The sequence below is a fragment of the Meriones unguiculatus genome, chromosome 7 (genome assembly GCF_030254825.1).
Source record: "Meriones unguiculatus strain TT.TT164.6M chromosome 7, Bangor_MerUng_6.1, whole genome shotgun sequence".
NCBI classification, from domain to species: Eukaryota; Metazoa; Chordata; class Mammalia; order Rodentia; family Muridae; genus Meriones; species Meriones unguiculatus.
In genome coordinates, this window is record NC_083355.1 from 60,916,069 (window position 1) to 60,931,645 (window position 15,577).

Sequence of the window (15,577 nt, forward strand, 5' to 3'; positions counted from 1 at the left end):
TACAAAGGAAAGCATGTAATTGTTGCTTGCTCACAGCTTCAAAAGTGTAGTACATTGTCGCCACCGTGGGGAGCATGGCGCATGTAGTCAGACATGGCGCTGGAGAAGCAGCTGAGAGTTCCCCATCTGGATCTGCAGGCAGCAGGAAGAGAGAGCCACTGGGACTGGCTTGGCCTTTGGAAATCTCAAAGTCCATCCCCAGTGACACACTTCCTTCAACAAGGCCACACCTCCTAATCTCTCTCAAGTGGTACTATTCTCTGATGGCCAAGAATTCAAATACATGAGCCTATGGAGGCCATTTTCATTTAAACTAATACAGTTATTTTTTTTTTTCTCTGTGAGCAGTTAAGAATTGGAAATACATTCCTAGTTAAGGATGGGAGCTCATGCATACTTCACCCTCTCAGCACTCTGATCCTGCTGGCTTGAACCTGTGCAGTCCCTGTGCATGGCTTCCACAGTTTCTGCGAGTTCCCATGTGTTTCAGTCCTGTCATGCCTTCTTGCCTTCCATCCCCTCTGGCTCTTACACTTTTTCCTCCTCTTCTTCCTCCTAGCTCCCTGGTCCCTGACAGGAGAGGTTGATGAAAACATCCCTTTTGGGACTGAGTGTTCCAAGGTCTCTTACTCCCCACATTGTCCCCGTGTTGTATTTGTTCCCATCTTCTGCAGGAGGAAGCTTCCCTGATGACAGCTGAGTGAGACACTGACCTATGGGCCTAGCAGAATATCTTTAGGAGTCATTTTGTCCTATATTTCTTTAGTAGAACACTATTTTTTTTCCCTAGGCTTATCTAGTTTCAGGTTCTTGGCCACCCAATCAGTGTCAGATGTGGGTTCCATCGTGTGGAGCAGGCCTTAAATCCAATCAGATCATGGTTGGTTACTGTCAATGTTTGTGCTCCTGTTGTACCAGTGACCCATGCAGGCAGGTCACATTGTACACTGCAGGTTTTGCAGCTGGATCGGTGGTGACCCCTCTCCTCTATTAATGCGCAGTTACCTTCCAGTCTCACGGATGCTGGTCAGTAGTAGTGGTGAAGGCTCTAGTTAGGCACCTGCTCAGCTTCTCACTGTGCGGTGAGGTGAGGTACGTTCGTGCTGTCTTCAGCAGTCAGGCCTGGCGGTCAGCCTGTGGAGAACAAGCGCTACTTAACCTTGGCCGTAGCCTGAGTTGTTCAGGGATTTTTTTGGAGTCCTTTTGGCCAACAACTCAATTAGGTTTAATCCATTTCTGTCGTTGGAAGTTTAACTTGGTGAAAGTTGTTCAGGTGAAGCATTGTCTCCTCCATAATTTGGTGACTCCACTTATTCTTGTTTTATATATATAAGAAGCTTCTACAGTAGTGGGTCTTGATGTGACCTCTCAAATGGCCCTCAGTCTTAGTTTTTCTCCTCCCTTACTCCCCTCTTTCCTCCCTCTCCTTGTTTAATCCTAAATTGTTTAATTCTAAGTTTTAAGCCCTGTCTCTCCATTACTATATATTTCATTTTTTCTTCCTTGGGGGGTCCTCCCCTCTCCCTGAGTCCCTTACTCTATACCTAAATCCTGTGGTTATATGAATTGTAGCCTATCTGTGGGGCAAGTGAGCTGCGGGACTGAGGGTGCTGTCCTGGAGCAAGGGTGAGGTCAAGATGTGTCCAAACCCCAAAAATCTTATCTTGAAACTAGCAGGAGTAAGGATCCCCCCCCCCGTTGTGGGCCTTCATGCCTCAGTGCACGTAGCCTTGTGCCCCCACCTCTGCCATTCTTGGGGGAGTCAGTCATACAGCCTGGTGGCCAGGTTTCAGGTTAAAGCTTATAAGAACAGGTTTCCTTATAAGAACATGTCCGGCTAGCACCTAGAATTCTTCTCCATGCAAATGAAGCATTCTCAGCACCCCAGCATCAGCCAGGGATGTTCATTCACCCAGAGAACCCCTCCCCTCTTCCCCAAGGTCTGTGTAGCTCTTCCCCCATTAAAGAAGAGCTGTTTCACTGAAAACCGTCTCAGAGAAGGCATCCCCCCTCCAGTCACTTGTGCCGACTGTGGTCCTGCTAACCCACCTGCCCGGTTAAGCTTCATTCTTCTAGCACTGGTGTGCAACAGTGTGTAGATGTCGTGAAGCCAGAAACAGAGCCAGAAAATTGCACCTATTGAAGGGTAAAAGCAAACATACACACGTATAAAATTTCTCATTTTAGTTCTGGGTTATATCATTCAGGATGATTTTTTTTCTAGCTACATCCATTTACCTGTGAATTTCATTTTTAACAGCTGAGTAATAGTCCATTGTGCAGATGTACCACATTTTATTATGCATTAGTCTGTTGGTGGATGTCTAGGCTGTTTCTAATTTCTGGCTGTTAAGAATAGAGCAGCAGTGAATATAGATGAGCAAGTGTCTCTGTAGAAGACAGAGTCCTTTGGGTATATGCCCCACATATGAATTTCACTCTAGTCCACAATACATGTGATTACCAGTTCTTACATATTCTAACAAGCATTTCCTGAGATTTTCCACTTTCTCCTCTTCCTGATGCCCCCTGGTTCTAGTCATTGGTGTATTTTACTGGAACAATTGGGACGGCCTTTTTTTTTTTTTTTTTTTTTTTTTAACAATGGTAACATTATAGCTAAAACATGGAACTGAGTTTTGTCTTTTACTCCCACCTGGACTTCACTTCCTTTGCTTCTGCAGCACCCAGTTTCTGCTTCCATTCACTTCAGTAGATGATCCTTACCTGAGCGGACTATGTGGGTCCAGTGAGAGCACTGCTTCTCTAACAACTGTGTGGTCTAAGTCCCAGTTTCCGGATGAGGTGGGCGTGGAGAGAGAATCAGTGTACCGTTAGTGTCAGAGCGGGACAGTGACAGTTGAGACTGGTGGGCAGGGCTTTCTCCCATGGAAAGAGCTTCTACAGATGCAGACTTAGCCCAGAACATGCTGCCTAGCCATCGGATCGTCCTGGCTCCGGGCAATGATGGAGGCCCAAGAGGAGGAGCAGTTCATAGTTTTAGACTGGACCTCTTTGAAGAGCCACCACGGTTGGTGTTGTCACCGGAGGCCACGTTGGTGACTGTGGTCCATGCTGCTGCCCCAGGCCATGATGAAGGCCGAGTTCCATGTGGACTATGTAGTCTGTGCTGCTGACGGTGATGTCCTAGGGCTTTGCCGCCTGGGGAAGTGGGGATTTGATGTCAGTGGCCTCTGGCCATGTTTCGGCCCCTGGTCCATGCTGCTGCTGAAGGCCCTGTGTGGGCCAGGGGCCTGATGTGGTGGGGGTCTGGGTCTGGATGGATGTCTGTGGCCCATGTTGCCATCTAAGGCCATGTGGATGTTGATGGCCTATGCCGGGGCCTGAATCCTTGTTGAGGTCCCTGGGCTGTGCTGTGGCTGGGAGACAGACCAATCTAGGTGGCCTGTGCTGCGGCTATAGGTCATGATGATATCTGTTGTCCAGGCTGCCTCCTCAGGCCTCCTCTGGGTCTGTGGTCCTTCTGGGGAGGTGATAGTGCTCTGTGTTGTTGCTAGAAGCCATGTTGAGGCCCTTGGTCCATTCTCCCAATGACCATCAAGAGCAAGGAAGCTACATTTGCAGTGATATCCATGAGTGCAAATGCACGGTTGAGAGGGAGAGACAGGGAAGACTTCTGTGTCAGCTCCTACACTGCTCCCCTGCAAAGCAACAGCCTAAATAGGAAGCCATGGAAGAGAACTAAGTGTAATAAGGATGCTCTCCACAATGATGGTTTCTAGCGGGGGTGCAGGAGGGAAGGACCCAGTTCTATGTAAGGGGCAGGCCACTGAGTTTGGCCATGCTCCAGTGAGTGTATAGACAACACAAATGAGGCTTGTGTTTTTTTTGTTTTTGTTTTTTTAAATTATGCTCCTCCTCTTTTTCCTCCTGCTCTTCTTTTTGTGTGTGTGGGAGAAGTTACAAGGGTCAGGAGCAGACGTGAAAGGACTGAGTGTGATTAAGGTACATGATGTGAAATTCCCAAAGAACCAATAAAAATACTATGTTTCACAAAAAGGTCTATCTGTAAACTACAAGGAGGCCAAGTATTCCCTCCTGTAGCTGTGTGAGTTCTGCTTTCTGAGTGGGTTTCTTCTTTATTCTCTTCATCTGGACCTATTAACAGTAACAACACGCCCGGGTCATTATTCTATGCACAGCTGTGAGACTCTTAGCCAGGACAAAGGCCCGTGGCTGGTACCCTACTCCAAATCTAATAACAGTAATAAGATGCCTACTCCAAGTCCCATGAATCCTTTCTCACGCTGTCCTGGTCGGAAGCCCGCCATTCCTCGTAGTTCACTCGTGGTTGGTGGTGTATGAGGAGCTCAGCCTGGCCAACATGAGTTCCTACTGACCTTTGCTTGGGAACCACCAATATATAGAATGATTAAAAAAAAAGATTTTATTTGTGTGTGTGTGTGTGTGTGTGTGTGTGTGTGTGTGTGTGATGGTATATATGTGAGTGTTGGTGGGACCAAAAGAGAGCATAGGAACCCTGCAGCTGGAATTAAAAGTGGTCATGGTCCACCGAGTGTGGATGCTGGGAAGCAAACAGGAAGTGCACTCTTAGCCTCTGAGCCATCTCGCCAGCCCTTGACCCAGGAAGTCTAGGACAGCTAAATGAGAACTCTTTTCTTTTTAAACATTTTAATTTAAGGTCTATTTGTGCATGCATGGGCACGCACGCCACAGCACACATGTGAAGGTCAGAGGATAGCTTCAGAGAGTTGCTTCTCTCTTCCCATCATAGGGTTCTGGGGACAGAACTCAGGTCATTAGGCTTGAGCGGCGAGTACCTTTCAGTACCTTTCCCACTGAGTCATCTTGCTCTGCTCCATTTTGGTTCTTTTGAGACAGGATCTTCTATAGTTGCATGACCCTGAGCTCCCAATCCTCTTCTATTTCCAAAGTTCTGGGATTACAGGCATGTGCCGCGATGCCTGGCCTTAAACTAGTCCTGAGAATTATTCGTTGGAAATAGCCTTTAAAATACCTGTATTTGGAGCAATGTTGTGGGCACTTCCACTGTATAATTGCAGTTATAGTGACTGATCAAATAAACTTTGGTTTTTATTTCCAATTACGTGTTATTGAATGACTCATATTAGACATAAGGAGAAGACAGAAGGGCCTTTCCTAAGACATTTGTGTTGTAGGCTAACTGAAATAGTTTTTTACTTTTAGAAACAATAATAATTCAACTACACTGCTTAGGGGCTGTGTTTGGAAAATTTAATGAAAACTCTAGTTTCCGTGCATTTGATTAAAACCTGAAGGTGGCAGTAAACTCCTATAAGATGCATGTGCTTAGTTTAGAATTTGGACTTTTCCTCCTAATTATTCAAAATCTTGTAATGAGGCTAAAGTTAAATTTAATCCTATTGCATACTAATTAAGGGATATTCAGGAGGACGATGAAGTTCTAAACAAGGATTATATTTTATTACTGTTTACTAAATGAAAAGAATTTACTATGTTAAAGGCTTAGGGAAGTTGTAGCCAATTATATGCTTTAGAGTTACTATAGAAACAAAGTATTCAGTTAAACAAAGAAACATTAGAACTTTCCATACAGATGGAAGTGCTTTGAAGGGATGTGGCAGGAATACAGCTCCTATTTGTCTACTGATTCAATAACCATGTTAAGGGTTTTTGCTCCACACTTCCCTGATTTTTATCTGTGAAATTATTAAAATAAATATGCTCTTAAAGACAAACTTTTAATAAAAGACATCTGCTTTTAAAAACCTAGCCATCTGTTTTGTGTCAGTAGTTTCTCTAGGATGTTGTTAGTCAGGAGCATCTTTATTTTGCTTTCTTTTTTGAGACAGGATCTTACCCCGTAGCCCAGTCTGGCTTTGAGCTCCTGATCCTCCTGTCTCAGCCTCCTGAGTACACTGCAGATGTGTATTATCATACCCAGTCCTAACTGATAAGATAGACATTTTGCATCTAGCAAATTGATAAATGTTAATGTATTGGAAATGAATTATTTGATAGACTTTTACAGATCTCTCATGTGTCCCAGCTGTGCAGCGGGACCTAGCTCATGTGTAATGAGCACTTTCTCACTGAGCTGCCCCCAAGCTCCCCTCATCGCTTATGTGAATCTCTAGATCAGGCTTCTTCTTAAATTCTTATGGAACAAACATTATCATTGACTACTTAGTCATGCCCAAAATTATGGGAAGATTTTAATGACCTCAATATACAGGCACAATATTATTAGCCTTAAAACTTTGGGAATACCTGCTGTCTAGGTCAAGTTATATATGTACTTAAATATATGTAAGTAGGGTAGCTTTACATTTTGCATTACATTACTCATATGTGTGTGTACACATGTCTGGAGGTCAGAGGACAGCTTGGAGTGTGCTGCCTTCTTCTGCCATGTGGGTCCTATCAGGCATGGTGGCAAGCACATTTACTTGCTAAGCCATCTTGCCAGTCCCACAAAATAGCTTTGAAAGAGATCAATGATGATGGTGTTTTAAATTATCTTCTCAATGACCATGCTTACATAGGAATAAACAAACAATTTAGTAGTTATTAATTTAAGTGATCCAATTTTCAAGATACTGCCCCACTTGATTTCATATAATTGGCTTATTTTTTGCCTTTGTGTCTGTGCCTGTAGTATGTATTCATGCATGTGTGTGTGTGTAGGTTAGAAGAAAGTTCATGGGAGTCAGTTCTTTCCTTTCACTGTGTGGCTTCTGAGTGTGGACTTAGATCGTCAGGCTTGGTAGCAAGTGCCTTTACTCACCAAACCGGTCCATCGCCCCCTTAATTCTTTTTAAAATCCAAGTTCATAGGACAGCATTAAACAACCTTATTAAACACAGCAGATGTAAACTTCACTGTAATAATCCAGCAAGTGTGATGGCTCTGCGGTTACAAATACATTTAAAAATCATCCCGGGATGTAATTTTCATTCTGTGCTCGTGACTCTTAGGTGGTAGAAATGTGAGAGAACACCGCAAAGAGAGCGGCCCTGTGCCGCTCAGTCGGGTTGTGGTGCGCCTCAGGGGCTTTGTGGACACCTCATAGGTTATTCTGGAAACACAACTGTACCTAACGCAAAATTTCAGAACAGTTCTTTTTTTCCTCTAACAGCTTTCTCCGTAGTCATAAGGAGAACTCTTCTGTTCACTTTCACATGGTGCAGGTTTATGGGCCTTGAGCTTTATTTTGTCAGTTGGGGCGCGTAACCGCAAGTGAACTGCATAAGCCGTGTGTGCCCGCGAAGTCTGCGGTAGTTTTTACTTCAGTGGCTAACAGCGGCCGCCAGCAGAGGGCGCTCTGGGGTCTTATGTTACAAAGAGCAACTATGTGTTTACGCAGTAGAAGGGACCAATCTGAGGGCTCTCAATTTCCTGGATCAGTTTACATCTCCAGGACTGAGGAGAGCCCGGTCACCTTAAAAACCCTGAACTTTTGTCAGCTCAGAGGTGGGAGTGAGTGTGAAAGATGTTTCTGGACAAGTAAAGGAGGGGGGCCGGAACCTCCCCGAGTTTTCTCACCCTTTGAGCCCATCCCCAGGGCCAGATACTCTCCCCCAGGCGCCTGGAATGGAGTCTAGAGGCAAAAGCACTGGGTTTTGCAGAGGTCCAACTTAGTGGATAGGAAGCGACCCCCAATGTTGTAGGATGGCGTTTTTATTCCCTGCCCCATGCTCCCGAAATAATTATTTTTACAAACACCTAGGCTATCATAGCTCGGCTCTTCTCTAACTAGATCATAACTTAAATTCACCCATTATACTAATCTAAATTCTGCCATGTGGCTGGTTACTTGAGCTCAGGCACCATCCCAGAATTCTTTGCCTGTGGGATGGCCCACCTGTTTTCAGTCTCAGCCAGAGGCCATGGGTTTTGGTTTAAATTGGCAGGTGTCGGATCCATTCAATACACAAGAGGTTCCTTCTACACCCTAAGATGAGGCCGGAGAGTCATCTGTCAAGGAAGCTTCTGGGTGAACAAGGGCAGTGCTTTTCTAGCTGTTTGATTGGTTCCCGTGTCCTTATAAGTACACCTTTATGCAAAAATGCACGCGTCACACGCACATATTGAACACAATCCTCTCGTGCTGGATTTATCCTTATTGTCACTGTCAGTCTCTAAAGGAACAGAACTTCTTTTGGTTTCGCAGGCAAAGAAGCCAAGTTTTCTTCTTTCCTGTCCTTTCATACGGGCTGTTACTGGGTGTCGGCCAGTTTAGGGTCTGTCTCCCTGCTTTAAATAATTGGATTAAGAAGAACCCCTCACAGGTGTGCCCAGCGTTTGGGTTTTAATTACCCACAGATGTAGTGTAGTTAACTAAGATTACATCTCATACAATGTGTGGTAAAGGCATGTATAATTTTAGAGTGGTTAAATGAAATGTAGAGAATGAATTAAGCTCATGCGTGTATCCCTGGCCCTTGGGAGACTGAGGCAGGAACATACATAGTTCAAGGCTAGCCTGTGCTGTAATATAAAAAACTATCTAACAACAATAAAAATAAGTAAACAAAAACAAAATAAATTTAATTATGAAGTATTATGTTATAAGATATTTAATCTCATGTAAGATTTTTTTAAATGAATTGTATTTTAATTTTGCTTCCTGACGAGCTTCTGGTGACTAAAATGTCTGAGAGAGACTTTCAGACCAGGACAGGCGAATACTATTCTGTTAGCTCTATGTCCAAGGCCAACTGACAGACCATAGCTGCACTGTGTTATTTTAGAAATAACATCAACTTTACATTACGGCACTTTGTTTTGTAGTCTAAAACATAACTGCAGTGTGAGGTGCTATTTCTTCCTGAGTCTTCACCCGTTCTTTAAAATTATCTTTTCAACAATAGTGCAAAGCAAACCACACTGTTACCTATTATGACATTACTGGATTTGGTCAAGAAACTGCTCGTGTTACTGATAAATGAGCTTTCTGACACAGATGTTGATATTTTTGGTGATGAAAGGGGAAACGAGATAAGCAGGCCATGGGTTCTGGAGAGATGCCGCACTGGTAGGCCCTCTCACTGCTCTTCCAGAGGACCCAGGTTCAGTTCCCAGTCCTGCACTGGCAGCTCATAATTGCCTGTAACGCCAGCTCCAGCATATTCGACATCCTCTTCTGGACTCCTCCTGCAAGTGTCCTCTCACACATGCATACCCTCATCCCCGTTTACACATAATTTCAAAAACAGAATAAATCTTAAAAAGACAATCAGTTCTTTTTCACAATCAATTGCCAGTGATGCAGGACCTTTGATGAATTGGGTAAGAGCTTTGAAATTATTTCCTAATCTGGAGGTGCTACAATGGCTACAGCACCAGGCACTGTTACATTTGATTGTCTTGCTTAACCTTGTCTTCAACACCTTAAGCTAAGACTATCATGGGAAACGAAAACCTTAGTCTCGATTTCTAGCCTTCAGGACTTCCTTAGTCTAGACAGTTCTGCTGTGGATGGAACTGACAAGAAGCTGTTGACTATGGTGTGGATAAATGAAGTGTAAGCACTGGACATTCTAGGGCACACACGATGCCAATAACCGGGAGATTGAGTTCAAGGTCTACCTGATGGACAGAGCAAGACCAAGACCATATACTCAACAACAAAAAAGAGGAGATGCACATTACTCCACCACTATGGAGTAATGCAGTGTTCTGCCGAACAGTGCTTTATATGTATAAATATAAGTGATATATATAAGTGTACATATAAAATATATCATACATAAACCACACATGTGAATATATAATGCATACTTGAAGTACATATAATAGTATGTAATAAAAATTATTAAGCAATGACAAGTTAGGCTGTAGTTTCTTTGCTGTTAGTATAGTTTATTTAATTGTAAGTCTCTATGACTTTAATAATAAAGAAACTAATGACCAGCTTGCAGAGTTCCTTAACCTTTACTGTGATGGCGTGAGCTGCACACCACTGTTGAGGAGACAGCAGAGTGCATGATGCTCAATGACTTTGACAGGCAAACAGTACAAGTAGCAAGAGAAGGGAGAGCATTAATAGCTCTCCCCTGGTGAAGTGAATCCCAACAAGTGAGTAATATTGGGATGTTTTATTCTATCATTCTCCTTGAGGGGCAAAATTCTCATATGGCTGAAAGGAGCTAAGGGTAATAGAAAGAAGGGGATACACAGAAACTTAGCTAGGGTTGGAATTGTCCATGTGGGCGCATCGGGTGTGTTTGCGCACCCTGGATGCTGCTCAAAACAACAATCATTTCAGTAGTGATGAACGTGATCTGTGCCCACCCTTTCCAAAGCCAATGATACTAGCACTAAGAGATGGTTTCTAATGGAAGATCAAATCCAGAGCATCGTCTAGAAAGCCGTAGCTATGTGTGTGGAGTCCTTTGTTAAGATCTCAGAAAAGACCTAACGTGCCTCACAGAACTATTCTGGGAGCTTGAGGACTTGGTACTTAGGTAGTTAAGCAGAAGCCTAAAGTAGGAGGGCTTGGATTCGGAAATTTCTGGGCCTAGGTTTTGTTTACTTTAATTCCTACCTTAATAGGAATGACTTCTACTATAGCTTTTAAGAGTTCAACAAAAGCAACAACAACAAAAATATGATCTTTTTTTTTTTTTTTTTTTTTGGGAACACTACCCCCAGCTTGTACTAAAAGAGACAGAGACAGAACCAAAGAAAAGATGCCATGCATACAGAAGCAGGAACTTCTGTAAGAGTGAGCCAGGACTGTGAGTACAACTCTGTGGGGAAAAGAGAAGCACGAATCAGAAGGAAAAACCCACTTTCCAGAGACTGGCGCCAAAAGTGAAAGACTTAGTCTCGGGTAGAGGAGGGACTAAAGTCCTGATCCAAACCATCCATGGCTGCTTTGCTGGATTTCGGATTGCTGTGGCACCAAACATTGCCACGCCTACACACCCTCTCCTTAGTTTTTGGGGATCCCTACTCTACTATTGTATTTCAGGTGTGTGACTGACACTGTTTCAACTTACGATGCAGCAATGTGGTATATGCTTCAGATTATACTAACTGTAATTTATGATTGTGGTTGTCACTACTGTTACTGTTTGTATGTGTAGTCTGCAGGAAACGTTGGGGCCTCTTATCTGCTTTCATCTTGTTTTTGAGGCAGAGTATCTCTTGTTGCTTCTGCTCCACTGTGTGCTTTAGGCTAGTTGGCCTGTGGGTTTCTGGGTGGTTCTCCTGTTTCTACTTCCCGTTTACACAGAAGCGGTGCCGGGACTGCAGATGCTACCTCACAGGGCCTGACCTCTTTCATGGACTTCACCTGCTGAGCGGTTGCACAGGCCTTAGTAACTGCTGTTCTGATTTTGATTCCCCCCCACCCCGGGCCAGTTATACAAGGTGATAATTTCTCTCTCACGATGCTGGCTAGAAACAGCAGGTTTCAGCCTCAGTCCTCAGTCAGCCGTGCAATAACGAGGATGAATGCTGTTCTGCAGTTCGCCGAGTCGCCAGTGCATTCACTGTGTATTTTTATGTTTTCTGTCACGTCTGTGTATGTGACATAAAAGACTTCATTTTAAAATGCTACGTTAGTGATTTTTTTGGGGACAATGGAGACATGCTCCGGACATGATTAAGGCCGGCCAGGCTAGGCCACACTGCTCAGTAGGTTAGGCGTCCTCCATGAATTTTAAGTCTCATGGCAGCGTCTACGATGAGCACACTGAGAGAAAATGCTCTTGTCAATCAGGGGCCGTCAGTACAGCGTCACGCGAAGGGTACTGACATGCCCATCGCCACAGGAGCTCCAGATTGGCCTTTTGTTTGTTTGTGTAGCTCTGGACGGCCTGGAACTCATTCTGCAGACCAGGCTGACCTCGAACTCAACGATCTTCCTGCCTCCCAAGCGCTGGGATTAAAGTGTGCCGCTACCACTGGGCAGCATTCAGGCGGCCTTTAGAGAGCCTCCCCTGCCCAAGCTTGGGGCAGTGTTCGCTGTCAGCAGCTGCCGGGTTCTCTCAGCCCGAGACTGTGGCTCTCTCCTCCCCTCGCCAAATCACGGTAAGGTACGATTTGTAAGGGTTTGGATAGCATGAAATCCATTGGGCGCCATTATGGTGTAGACAATATTGGTTATTATGGTGTAGACAAATCCATAGCAATTCTTTTAACCTGCTAGCATAAAAAAAAAAAAAAAGACATAGACACTTGTTAGATTTTTAATAGGCCTTAAACCTGGGGCTGGGCAGAAACTAACCCCCTAAGCTACCTTTTGTCTCCCAGACCCGCATTCCGTGCCAAATTGCTCTAATCTGGGCTACTTCCCATGCAATATCTCTTCAACACCTGCGCACGGTCTCCTCGGGAGGCTTCCCTCCATCGCGGAGGATCCTCAGAGCAGGCTCCTCCACTCACTAACCCAAGGCAGCTCTGCCTCTCCTCATCCCCACCTGTCTCTCTCCCTCCTGTGACCCTCCTCTCCTCCAAGCCCTCAAACCTTGGCCCCGCCTACCTCACTTCTGGCCTGCCCACGTGTAGGCATTTGTTTTGTCATGCAGTTGGGGATAATTTGGAGGCAAGGTTCCACAGTATCATTTTCCATTACGATAGACAGCAAGCAGGTCCCGGGGAGCAAAGCTATTGACAATCAAATACAGAGCCCCAGGCCATACTGTAACACACCTTCTTTACCTTTCATAAGTACCGATCTCTTTTCCATCTCTCTAGTTTTTATTTCATTTAAATGAAATTTTCATAAATGAAATTATTCAATGTGTAACTTTTGGAAATTATCCTTTTTAACTTAGCCTAAGTCTCTGGATGTCCATCCAGATTGTTGTCTGTTTTGGTAACCGGCATCATTTTTACTGCTGATACAGATAACTCACAGTTAAAATATTTTTTTAACCCAAGTTTTTTATTAAAATTTTAATTTATTTTTATTATTTACAGTTTATTCACTTTGTATCCCAGTTGTAGTCCCCTCCCTCATCTCCTCCCAGTCCTACCCTCCCTCCCTCCTTCTTCTTCTCCTATGCCCCTCCCCAAGTCCAATGATAGAGGAGGTCCTCTTCCCCTTCCATCTGATCCTAGTCTATCAGGTCTCATCAGGACTGGCTGCATTGTCTTCCTCTGTGGATTGGTAAGGCTGCTCCCTGCTCAGGGGGAGGTGATCAAAGAGCCAGACACTGAGTCCATGTCAGAGACAGTCCCTGTTCCTATTACTGGGGAACTCTCTTAGAGACTGAGCTGCCATGGGAAACATCTATGCAGGGGTTCTAGGTTATCTCGATGCATAGTCCTTGGAGTATCAGTTTCAGAAAAGACACCTGTGCCCAGTTTCTTGATTCTGTTGCTCTCCTTGTGGAGCTCCTGCCCCCTCTAGGTCTTTCTATCTCCCCTTCTTTCATAAGATTCCCTGTACTCTGCCCAAAGTTTGGCTGTGAGTCTCAGCATCTGCCTTGATACCCTCCTGGATAGAGTCTTTCAGAGGTCCTCTATGGTAGGCTCCTGTCCTATTCCCTGTTTTCTCCCTCTTCCAATGTCCATTCCATTTGCCTTTCTGAGTGAGGATTGATCAGATTTGTTCTGACGATAGTGTCCTTTGCTTTACAGAAGCTTTTCATTTTCATGAAGTCCTATTTATTGATTGTTGATCTTAGAGCTTGTGCTGTTGGTGTTCTGTTCAGGAAGTTGTCTCCTGTGTCAATGAGTTCAAGGCTCTTCCCCACTTTTTCTTCTAACAGGTTTAGTGTGTCCGTTTTTTTTTTGTTTTTTGTTTTTTTAAGAAAAAGATGCTGAAAAACATTTGATAAAAGCCAACATTCATTTATGTTTAAAGTCCTAGAGAGATCAGGGATACAATGCACTTACCTAAACATAGTAAAGGCAATACACAGCAAGCCTATAGCTAACATCAAACTAAATGGAGAGAAACTTGTATCAATTCCATTGAAATCAGGAACAAGGCAAGGCTGTCCACTCTCTTACCCAGGGTCCTCCTTCTTGCTTAGCTTCTTTAGGTGTACAGATTTTACTATGTTTATCCTATATTATATTTCTAATATCCACTTATAAGGGAGAATATGCCATGTGTGTCTTTCTGCTTCTGGGATACCTCACTCTGGATGATTTTTTTTTCTAGCTCCCACCATTTGCCTGCAAATTTCATGATTTCCTTGTTTTTAATTGATGAGCAGTATTCCATTGTGTAAACGTACCACAATTTCTGCATCCATTCCTCTCTTGAGGGACATGTGGGCTGTTTCCAGATTCTGGCTATTACAAATAAAGCTGCTACAAACAGTTGAGCTAACATCCTTGTTATATATTTTGGATATATGCCTAGGAGTGGTTTAGCTGGATCTTGAGGTAGCACTATTCTTAATTGTCTGAGAAAGTGCCAGATTGATTTCCAAAGTGGTTGTACAAGTTTACATTCCCACCAGTAATGGAGGAGGGTTCCCCTTTCTCCACAACCTCTCCAGCATGTGTCGTCACTTGGGTTTTTGATCTTAGCCATTCTGATGGGTGTAAGGTGAAATCTCAGGGTCATTTTGATTTGCATCTCTCTGATGACTAAGGATATTGAGCATTTCTTTAAGTGTTTCTCTGCCATTCAATGTTCCTCTATTAAGAATTCTCTGTTTAGCTCTGTACCCCATTTTTTAATTGGGCTACTTGATTTGTTGCTGTTTAACTTCTTAAGTTTTTTTTTTAATATATTCTAGATATTAGCCCCCTGTCAGATATAGGGTTGGTGAAGATCCTTTCCCAGTCTGTAGGCAGTTGTTTTGTTCTGACGACAGTGTCCTTTGCTTTACAGAAGCTTTTCAGTTTCATGAGGTCTCAATTATTGATTGTTGATCTTAGAGCCTGTGCTGTTGGTGTTCTGTTCAGGAAGTTGTCTCCTGTGCCAATGAGTTCAAGGCTCTTCCCCACTTTTTCTTCTAACAGGTTTAGTGTGTCCTTTTTTTTTTTTTTTAAAGAAAAAGATGCTGAAAAACATTTGATAAAATCCAACATTCATTTATGTTTAAAGTCCTGGAGAGATCAGGGCTACAAGGCACTTACCTAAACATAGTAAAGGCAATATACAGTAAGCCTATAGCTAACATCAAATTAAATAGAGAGAAACTTATATCAATTCCATTGAAATCAGGAACAAGGCAAGGCTGCCCACTCTCTGCATACCTCTTTAACATAGTACTTGAAGTCCTTGCTAGGGCAATAAGACAATTAAAGGAGATCAAGGGGATTCAGTTTGGAAAGGAAGAAGTCAAAGTATCCCTATATTGCAGATGATATGATAGTATACCTGAGTGACCCCAAAATTCTACCAGGGAACTCCTACAGCTGATAAACACTTTCAGCCAAGTGGATGGACACAAAATCAACTAAAAAAAAATCAGTAACCCTCCTGTATTCAAAAGACAAATAGGCTGAGAAAGAAATTAGTGAAACAACACCTTTCACAATAGTCACAAAGGACATAAAGTACCTTGGTGTGACTCTAACCAAGGAAGTCAAAGACTTATATGAAAAAAACTTTCAGTCTCTGAAGAAAGAAATTGAAGAAGATATCAGAAGATGGAATGATCTCCCATGCTTG